General features: G+C 38.0%; 1 non-coding gene across 1 annotated transcript; it reads left to right on the forward strand.

The window, feature by feature from the left end:
• Positions 1-11,081: 11,081 nt before the first annotated feature.
• LOC127088771 (small nucleolar RNA R71) lies at positions 11,082-11,188 on the forward strand. The gene has a single exon (XR_007790589.1). It is a non-coding gene; the product is annotated as a small nucleolar RNA R71 (small nucleolar RNA).
• The last annotated feature ends 247 nt before the right edge of the window (positions 11,189-11,435 follow it).

Raw genomic sequence — 11,435 nt, forward strand, 5'->3', positions numbered from 1 at the left:
TAACTCTCGTCCTCACATTCAATCTTTAAAAATACTTTTTGAAAAAGGTTAGAATTTAATTAACTCTAAAAATTGCTCTCGCCCTAATCTAGAACTAATGTCCAATTTACACTGTCCAGTCAAAACCTCAAACTCTCGCTCTATTGATTTTAACTTATTTATGTCTTTTACTTTCGTACAAAAACTTTGTTATTAAACCTGTAAATTGAGACCGTAAAAAGAGTGATTTTAATTTTAAACTTAATTAAACCAACTTAGTTTTGATTCCTTCATTCCGCTTACTTTACATACCGATATCTAAATAAATTAGCCAGACATGCTAAACAGACTTAAATAAACATCATGCATAAACAGATTCATCGCAGGCAAGCAGTATAAATTAATAGTAAAAACAAGCATATATAAATTCAACAAATAAATATAGAACCTGGATAATTAAATAGCAGTCTTGAACACTCCACCACAGACCGGTTGGATTTGTTCTTGAGTTCTTCAATCAGGCAGAAAAATAAAGCGAATGAATAAAAAAACTAGATTCTAACGTAAGGTTAGATTCGGTAAAAGGTACACAATAGTTTCCGGTGTAGAAACTATTGTGTGAAAAATTAATTAAGTGCTATAAAAGAAAATAGAATTGCAAAAGAAAGAATCTAAAAATTATAAAAGAAGCACTATAAGGAATATGCTTAAGCTGCTGGAAAAAGAAAAAATGCAAAAAAAATGAAAACTGGAAACTGTCTGGAAGCGTGGAACCGAGGAAGGGTTTGCAAAGCTGGTATTTATATTGACACTTTCCGTAACGGTCTTCAGAAGTAGTCCGCGTCAAAGGGTCTTCACGTAACAAAGGTATAGGCATGGAAATAGGATTCAACGTGCAAATAGGACTCAACGTCTCTGAAGGCAAAAATGTAGGGGAATGGTGTGACGTCCGTCACACCATGTGTGACGCTCGTCACACAAGTGTATACAGCATGATGCTCGTCACAACCTCTGTGACGCTCGTCACAGGCACAACGCCTGTGCCTTCTTTGGGCTGGGCTTGGCTTTTGCTATTTGTTTCCAAAAACTTCTTTTTGCACCTCCTTTCCTTCCTTTTTTTACTTTTGCTTCAAATAGACTACCTGAGATAAATAGAAAGGAAATACCGCGTAATATCTGATAAAATGAAATAAATTAAAGTAAATAATAATATAATTTAATTGAATTAAGTCCTAAAATGTGATATAATTTCATGTTATCAAACTCCCCCATACTTAGATCTTTGCTTGTCCTCAAGCAAAATACAGTATAGAACTTAAAGATTTTAGCCAGATGAAATTTCAAAACACACATCAATTCGTACTAGGTTGCATGTAAACCTTGTTTAGAAGTAACTTGAGTTTAATCTTGACATCAACAACCACCATCACAACCTCAGATAACCTCACCTTATGCAAACCAGTTCAAGCAATGCCATTACAGCTATCCTAGTTCCTTTACTCTTATTTCACTCGTTTTCATTCTAGCGAAATCACATTAAGCCCTTTATCTTTTCGCGCACATAATGGAGTAACCGGTTAGTGATTCTGATCCCCTTTTAGCTAGAAGTTCTGGTACATAAGTCGGATAACTTCGTTATTCAGTCCATTGCAAATTGCGGGGGATCGGACCGTAGTCCGCCCTACCAAGTTCAGTACCAGATACCTACTGAACCAACTCATAATGGATCTTTATGCTTTTGTATGATCTGCAACCTTTAGATTAAATGATCTGGTAAGGATCACCTAACTTAATTAGTGCATTTCCTGATATGTATATATGTATTTTTTTATGTTACTTTGGGAATCATTCACTTATATTCATCGGTTCTCCACGTAGTTTGCTATTAAGATGGTGCTGACTTCTCGTATAAACTACTCGGGGTTACTATAAAACTAAAAGTTCAAGGGATTGGTATAATAGGTACTCATTCTGATCTGACATGTTAAGGTTCTTAGAGCGTTGTTATGGTAATAATTTTTGTCTTGATTTCACTCAAGTTTTATAAGATAAGCAACCTTTATACTTATTGGGTGTGTTAAATTTATGTTATTATGGCTCATGAAAATTTGAGGGGAAATAGATAATAGAAAGTTTTCACGCTAGGGACTTAACTTAAAATAAATCTATATTATAATAATATATATATATATATATATATATATATATATATATATATATATATATATATATATATATATATATATATATATATATATATATATATATATATATATATATATATATATATATATATATATATATATATATATATATAGGTACTCATTCTGATCTGACATGTTAAGGTTCTTAGAGCGTTGTTATGGTAATAATTTTTGTCTTGATTTCACTCAAGTTTTATAAGATAAGCAACCTTTATACTTATTGGGTGTGTTAAATTTATGTTATTATGGCTCATGAAAATTTGAGGGGAAATAGATAATAGAAAGTTTTCACGCTAGGGACTTAACTTAAAATAAATCTATATTATAATAATATATATATATATATATATATATATATATATATATATATATATATATATATATATATATATATATATATATATATATATATATATATATTTTCCAGGAAAATAACAATGAAAGGGAAATAACAATGAAAAGAAAAATACATACTTGAAAAGGAAAATGGAGGATAGAAAGAACATGGTGTTCCCCCCCATACTTGAATAAAACATTGTCCTCAATGTTTGAAGGAAAAGAAATGAAATACAAAAAAAAAAAACAAGGAAAAAGAAAAGTTAAGGTTGCCTTCCGCCTCTTGTTCTTGGGCCTGGTGATCGCTGACGTAAGTCTAAGTTGTCGAACCGGCTAAACAACTCAGTGAACCGCTGATCGGTTATGGTATTCCTCTCGTCCTGCTGTTGTTGCATTTGGCGCATCATTTGCATCATTTCGAGATTCTGTGCTTGCATACCATCAATAGCATCCATGATGTCGTCGTTGGTTGCAGGCTTTCTTCGTCGACGACGTCGGGAGGATGGGCCAGCTGCAGTATCGGAAGGGTTGAGCGGGACTGATTGTTGTTCAGGAGCGTTATCACCTTGCTCCATTTCTTCGAACTCGTCTGCAGACGGGTTTGTATGCGAAGGCTCGGTAGCTTCGGGAGCATTCAGATCATAGAGGTGGCGGTTGGGATTGGTGACATCTGTTAGGGAAATGTTGGGGAGAACAATGCTTGGGACGGCCTGGTTATTCACCATAAGGTAATATTTTCCGCCTACTCGGTTCTTTATTAGGCGGCTGGACCGACAGTAGCCTATATCCATAAATAGGGGAGGTAAAGATTCTAAAGTTTGGATTCGGTCCCCTAGGTTTAAGCCAAGTGCTATGGTGGTTATTAATCCACCTATTACAAAAGGTTGACGGCCTCTAGCACATAAGGTGTGGATATGATGAAATAGGAAGGAGGCGGCATTTACCTTAGCCTGCGGTTCGAAGACGCATTCGAGGAAGAATAGTTCCTTTGCGTTGACCTTGCTGTTGTTCGGTCTTCCAAAAACTGTGTTTTGTAGGATGCGGATAAAGTACCGGATAGTCGGGTTATGTATATGGGAAACAAGGAGCTCTTCCCAGTTGTTGGCATCTACACCGGATATTTTCCTAAAGAGGTCGAAAGCAGCAACTGTGCTCCAGTTTAGGTTTGGAGGGATTCTGGGGTAGACTTGACCTTCTGTGGGGAATTGTAGCATGGTACTCAATTGGTTTTGGGTTAAGGAGTACTCGGTGTTGAACATACGGAAGGTTGCGGTACCGGTTAAGAATTCGTCCTCACCGACTGGAGTGTTGTACGCGTATGAACTTAAGAATTCTAAGGTTAGGGATGGGTAGGTGGGTTGATTATGCGTACATAGAAAGGTTAGATCGGCAAGGCGGAGCATCCACTCGATACCTTGAAGTAATCCTAATTGTTGTAAACAAGTTGAATCAGGATACCTGGTAGAGACGACGCCTCGCTGTTGAAAGCGCTCGAATTGTTCCCTTTGATAGTTTTCATCTCCGGATCGGAAGATGATATTCCCGAAATTCTGATTTCCCGCCATACTGATGAATGAATTTAAAGGAGTAATAAAGGAAAGAAATGTATTTGATATTAGAGAGTGGTTTGTGGTGAATGGAGGAGGGTTTTGATGGGTATTTATAGGAAAAGAATTTGGAAGTTGGAAAGGAGGTGGTTGAAAAGTGAATAAATGTGGGTTAATGGGAATAAATGGGGAAGGTAAAAAGTGAAAGGGTGTAACGTTCGTCTCCAACGGTACTGTAACGTTCACCTAGTCAGAAGGGTGTTACGCTCGTCACAGGGGCGTGACGGGCGTAACAGGTACTTGGCATGTCGTCCGTCATAGATTGTGTGACGCTCGTCACACAGGCTTTTTGGCATGGCTTCAGCTAGCGATCTTCAGAATAACTTGGTAATTTATTTTTTTATATAATTTTTTATTATTTAATTGTTTTGCTTCAGATTATTTTCTTGTGCTATTTAATTTTCTTGCATGTCATTCTACTTTGCATAATGATGCATAAATATATTGTTCTTTAATAATTCATGTAGGCAGCAACAGTAGAGAGCATAATAGATATTACATAATAAAATGAATAAATAGCTTCAATAAAATAATCATAATGTAACAATGGAGAAAAACAAAAATGCGAAAGAGAAACAAATACGAACATAATTTGAAATAACATTAAATAAATAATCTAACTTAAGACTAAATAACTAAGAAAAATAAATTCTATCCATCTGCACGATCTCTGGCCGGAGGAGCAAAGGAGTTAACACGGTATAGTAACTCGTGAAACTGGTTTGTCATACTGTTCATGTATCCCAGAAATTCGTGCCTCAAGCTAGTGAACTCTTCTCTGAGGGCATCTTGTTCTGACATCAAAGCTTCCATGGCAGTGTTATAATCAGTTCCGGGCATATGATGTCTAAGGTCGGGTATTGCCGATTCTTCGGTCTGAGCAGGTTGAGGAGGAGGATCAATATCATAATAGCCAGATGGTGTCTGAGGATCTGATTCAGCATAAGGAATCTGGTCATCATAAATCTCATAGTCATCACAAATCTCGTAGTCCTGGATGGATTCAGTGGATCTAACAGGAGAGGGGGTTTCGTTCAGATTGTAGAGCCAGTTACTGCGGTTGTGAACACTAGTCCTAGGATCGGGCATGGTGAATAGGCAAAGAACTTGGTTATCAATAATAAGCTCAAACTCATCAGACCATAGGTTTGCTATAAACAAAATGTTGAAGAGGAAGGGTATACTCATAGTAGTGATGCCACAAAAAGGGCTTAAGTCAAGCATAGGCTGACGTAATCCAATAGCATTACCTATCATAGTTATCAAACCGCCTATTCGAATTGGTGCTCGCTCATCTTGGATAAGGTGGTCCAAATTTGCTAACATAAAAGTGGCACCGTTTACTGGACGGTTCTGGGAAGCACAAAATATGATGAAGAGTTCATCACGTGAAACTGTGGTACTGCTTGGCTTCTTCCCCAATAAGGTGTGGGTCAGGATCTTATGGAAATAACGGAAGGCCGGGTTATGTATGTTTCCAGAGAGAAACTCATGTTCCTCGGGATCGTCATTTCCAGTCAAGTTACCCCAAAAGTGTTCAAGTTCTCTATATTCGAAAAGTTCCTCTTGGCTCACTGTGAATGTGTCAAAGGATGTAGGGAAGCCCAAAAGGTTGGTAAAATCTTGAATATTAAATTGGTACTCCATGTTAAACATTCTGAACTGGATAAAACCTCTGCTTATTCCTTTTCCATGGCTGGGTAGGTAGATCAAAGAACTAAGGAATTCTAGAGTCAGTCTCCGGTAAGTGACAAATTGTCTACGGATAGGAGCGGTTTCCCACCCTATCTGATTCAGCAAATACATGACACTTTGTCTTAGTCCAAGGGCAGTCATTGCCCAGTCATCAGCATACAGGCTAGGTAGCATCTCTCTCGTGGCTAGTTCCTCAAACTTTTGTTTCTGAGTTGTTCCTCTGAATTTGATACCCATACGATCAATTTGTCCCATCAGGTTAGTGTTAGCTAGAGAAAAGAAAAACAAGAGTTTTAGTCAGGATTTGGCCAAATGCCGAAAGAAGAGAAAAGTTTTTAATAAATTAAAATAAATTAAGAACGAATACTAAACAAAAATTAAGAGAATAATTAAGGAAGAAATAGAAAAATAGTAATAGAATAAGGAAATAATAAAATATTTGTGGGTTGTCTCCCACTAAGCGCTTTGTTTAATGTCGTAAGCTCGACAAAAAAAAAACAATCAATTATAATCTATAATTTCTGGAGGCATTTCGTCTAAGTGCAAGACTTGCGAATCTTCATTGTTTTCTGCATAGTGATAATGTTTTAGACGTTGCCCGTTTATGGTAAATGGTTCCATAGATTTGCCTTTAATTTCTACTGCTCCACTGGGAAAAACATTGGTGATTTGAAAAGGACCTGACCATCTAGATCGTAGTTTTCCCGGAAATAACTTTAGTCTGGAGTTAAATAAAAGGACTGTATCGCCTTGTTTGAAGATTTTCCTTGATATGCGCTTGTCATGCCATTATTTTGTTCTTTCTTTGTAGATTCTGGCATTTTCGTAAGCGTCTCTTCTGAGTTCCTCTAATTTGCTTATATCAAGGATTCTCTTTTCACCGGCGGCTTTATAGTTTAAATTTAGATTTTTAATAACCCAATAGGCTTTATATTCTAATTCTACCGGTAGGTGACAGGATTTTCCATAAATTAGCTTAAATGGGGTTGTCCCTATGGGCATTTTGTAAGCAGTTCGGTAAGCCCATAAAGCTTCTGGTAATTTCAATGACCAGTCTTTCCTTGAAGTGGCGACTGTTTTCTCTAGTATCTGTTTGATTTCTCTGTTAGATACTTCCACTTGCCCACTGGTTTGAGGGTGGTAAGGTGTCGCTACTCTATGTCTTACGCCATACTTAAGCAGTAGTTTTTCGAGTACTTTGGATATGAAATGCGATCCACCATCACTGACTACTATTCTTGGGACACCAAACCTTGGAAATATTATATTCTTAAAGAGTCTAGTTACTACTCGTGTGTCGTTAGTTGGGGAAGCTATAGCTTCAATCCATTTTGATACGTAGTCAACTGCCACGAGTATGTATTTGTTACCGAAAGAGGATGGAAAAGGTCCCATGAAGTCTATTCCCCACACGTCGAAAATCTCTACTTCCAAAACGCCCTTTTGTGGCATCTCGTCACGTCTAGATATGTTTCCTGTGCGTTGACATCTGTCACATTTCTTAATAGCTGCATGTACATCCTTCCATATACTTGGCCAATAAAAACCGGCTTGTAGGATTTTAGAGCAGGTCTTGGATGTACTTGCGTGTCCACCATAAGGAGCGGAGTAACAGTGTTGGATTATATTTTCTACCTCTTCTTCGGGTATACACCGACAGAAAATACCATCGGGGCCTCTTTTAAAAAGTAAGGGGTCATCCCAGTAATAATGTTTTATGTCATAGAAGAATCGTTTCTTCTGTTGGTAGGATAAGGTAGGTGGAACTATTCCGGCAGCTAAATAATTGACGAGGTCAGCGTACCACGGTGTAACAGATATGGCTAAGGTGGTTTCTACCTGTTTATCAGCTTTATTTTCTTCTAAGGTAGCTATAAGTTTATCGTACGAGAAATCATCGTTAATTGATGTTCTTTCCGGTTCAAGGTTCTCAAGTATAGAGAGGTGATCTGCTACTACGTTTTCAGTTCCTTTCTTGTCTTTGATTTCCAAATCGAACTCTTGTAGCAACAGGATCCACCTTAGGAGTCTAGGTTTAGCATCTTTTTTTGTTAAGAGGTATTTGATAGCAGCGTGGTCAGTGTAGATGATAATTTTGGCTCCGACCAAGTAAGAACGAAATTTATCTAGCGCAAACACTACTGCAAGAAGTTCTTTCTCGGTTGTGGCGTAATTCATTTGTGCTTCATCTAGAGTTCTACTTGCGTAATATATAACATGAAGCTTTTTATCCTTTCGTTGTCCTAAAACAGCACCTACAGCGTAATCACTGGCATCACATATTATTTCGAATGGTTCATTCCAATCTGGTGTCTGCATTATGGGTGCGGAGATCAGTGCTTGTTTTAGCGTTTGAAATGCTTCTAAACATTTATTGTCGAATATGAATTCAGCATCTTTCATCAATAATCCGGTCAACGGTTTAGTTATTTTAGAGAAGTCTTTAATGAATCGTCGGTAAAAACCGGCATGTCCTAAGAAGCTTCGTACTTCTCTCACAGTTTTCGGAGGTTGAAGGTTTTTGATTACCTCTATTTTGGCCCTGTCTACTTCAATTCCTCTATTTGAGATGATGTGTCCTAAAACAATTCCTTCTTGTACCATGAAGTGGCATTTTTCCCAATTAAGTACTAGGTTTACTTTTACACATCGCTCTAGAACTCTCTCCAGGTTTTCAAGACATTCTTCAAAGCTTTGTCCGCATACGGAAAAGTCATCCATAAATACTTCCATGATGTTTTCTAGAAAATCGGCGAATATTGCCATCATGCATCTTTGGAAAGTTGCAGGAGCATTACATAAGCCAAACGGCATTAGTCTATAAGCGAAGGTACCAAAAGGGCACGTGAACGTTGTCTTTTCTTGGTCATCAGGATGAATTGGTATTTGAAAGAAACCTGAGTAACCGTCTAGATAGCAGAAATGTGAATGTTTTGCTAATCGTTCTAACATCTGGTCAATGAATGGTAAAGGGAAATGATCTTTTCGGGTTGCTTTGTTTAGTTTCCTATAGTCAATGCACATTCTCCAACCCGATTCGATTCGTTTGGTTATAGTTTCTCCTTTTTCATTTTCAATGACTATTATACCTCCTTTCTTTGGTACTACGTGTACAGGACTAACCCATTTGCTGTCAGATATAGGATATATGATACCTGCCTCTAATAACTTGGTTATTTCCTTCTTCACTACCTCACTCAGGATCGGGTTTAGTCTCCTCTGGTGTTCCCTAGAAGTTTTACAGTCTTCTTCTAGCATGATGCGGTGCATACAAATAGAAGGACTTATTCCTTTAAGATCGGTGATGTTGTAACCTAGTGCGGTTGGATATTTTCTTAAGATATGCAGGAGTTTTTCTGTTTCGAGTCTTCCTAGGTCAGCATTAACTATCACTGGTCGTTCAAGCTCTAAGTCTAGGAATTCATATCTTAGATTCTTGGGAAGTGTTTTCAGGTCTAAGGTTGGTTTCTTAAGGCATTGCGTAGGGTCCGGTGTTATTGCTAAACATTGGTTAAGTTTGTCTTCTACAAGATAGTCAGATGATTTGTCTTTTTCTAACTCCGTTTCTTTTATGCATTCATCGATGATATCCATGAAGTAACATGTATCTTCTATTGCAGGTGCTTTCAAAAATTGGGAAAGAATGAACTCAATTTTCTCTTCTCCTACTTCGAAAGTGAGTCGTCCTCGTTTTACGTCTATGATTGCACCGGCAGTTGCTAAGAACGGTCTCCCCAGTATAATGGGTGTAACTTCATCTTCTTTAATATCCATAATTATAAAATCAGTTGGAATGTAGAATTGACCTATGCGCACTGGAACGTTTTCAAGAATTCCTACAGGATATTTGACGGAACGATCTGCTAGTTGCACAAACATTTTAGTTGGTCTTAATTCTCCCATTTCAAGTCTCTTGCATATGGATAAAGGCATAACACTAATACCGGCTCCTAAATCGCATAAGGCTTTGTCAATGACAAATTTTCCTATGTGACAGGGTATAGAGAAACTACCTGGGTCTTTAAGTTTAGGAGGCATATTATGTATTATAGCGCTACATTCAGCGGTGAGTGTAACGGTATCGCTATCTTCAAGTTTCCTTTTATTAGAAAGAATTTCTTTTAAGAACTTAGCATATGAAGGCATCTGCGTAATAGCTTCTGTAAACGGAATTGTGACGTTTAATTGTTTTAGAAGGTCGACAAATTTTTTGAATTGGCCCGAATCTTTGGTTTTAATAAGCCTTTGAGGGTAAGGGATAGGTGGTTTATAAGGTGGTGGAGGTACATAAGGTTCCTTCTTTTCTACGGTTTCCTTATTCCTTTCTTCCTTTTCCTTAGGTTCACTTTCCTCCTCAGTTGACCTTTTAGAGTTTTGGTTTTCTATCCTTGGGTCAGACGGTCCTTCCACTTCCGTTCCACTTCTCAGTATAATTGCATGAGCGTGGCTTCTCGGGTTAGGTTGGGGTTGGCCAGGAAATGTACCAGTTGGGGCAGCAGTAGGCGCTTGTTGTTGAGCTACTTGTGATATTTGCGTTTCCAGCATTTTGTTATGAGTAGCCAGGGCATCTACTTTACTTGCTAGTTGTTTAATTTGTTCGCCAGTGTGTACATTCTGGTTTAAGAAATCTTTATTGGTTTGCTGTTGAGAAGCTATAAAGTTTTCCATCATGATTTCCAAATTGGATTTCCTAGGGGCGTTATTGTTAGATGTAGATGGGATCGGCTTCTGATATCCCGGAGGTATAGCTGGGGCTTGATTTGGAGATTGTCCAGGTGCGTATAGAGCATTATTACTCTTATATGAAAAATTGGGATGATTCTTCCAATTTGAGTTATAGGTGTGTGAGTAGGGGCTTCCTTGAGCATAGTTTACTTGCTCCGCTTGGATTCCTGTTAGGAGTTGACAATCTGCAGGAGTGTGACCTTGGATTCCACAGACTTCGCAATTCTGAGTTATGGCGACTACGGTGGCTGGAGGTGATACATTTAAACTTTCAATTTTTTGGACCAGAGCATCCACTTTTGCATTAACATGATCAAGGTTACTTATCTCGTACATGCCAGTTTTCGTTTGAGGTTTTTCCACCATTGTTCGTTCGGTTCCCCACTGATAGTGGTTTTGAGCCATGCTTTTGATAAGTTGGTAAGCGTCAGCATAAGGTTTGTTCATTAGTGCACCACCTGCGGCGACATCTATTGTTAACCTCGTGTTGTACAGGAGACCATTATAGAATGTATGAATTACTAACCAGTCTTCTAAACCATGGTGTGGACAAAGTCTCATCATGTCTTTGTATCTTTCCCATGCTTCGAAAAGAGACTCGTTATCTTTCTGTTTAAATCCATTTATTTGGGCTCTTAACATAGCTGTTTTGCTTGGCGGAAAATATCAAGCAAGAAAGACTTTCTTCAACTCGTTCCATGTGGTGACTGAGTTGGAAGGAAGAGATTGAAGCCATCTTCTAGCGCTATCTCTTAGTGAGAAAGGAAAAAGACGAAGTCGAATTGCCTCTGAAGTGACACCATTAGCTTTAACAGTATCAGCGTATTGGACAAATACGGATAAATGAAGGTTAGGATCCTCAGTAGGATTTCCAGAGAATTGGTTCTGT

Source organism: Lathyrus oleraceus, chromosome 5 (assembly GCF_024323335.1).
Source record: "Lathyrus oleraceus cultivar Zhongwan6 chromosome 5, CAAS_Psat_ZW6_1.0, whole genome shotgun sequence".
NCBI lineage: Eukaryota > Viridiplantae > Streptophyta > Magnoliopsida > Fabales > Fabaceae > Lathyrus > Lathyrus oleraceus.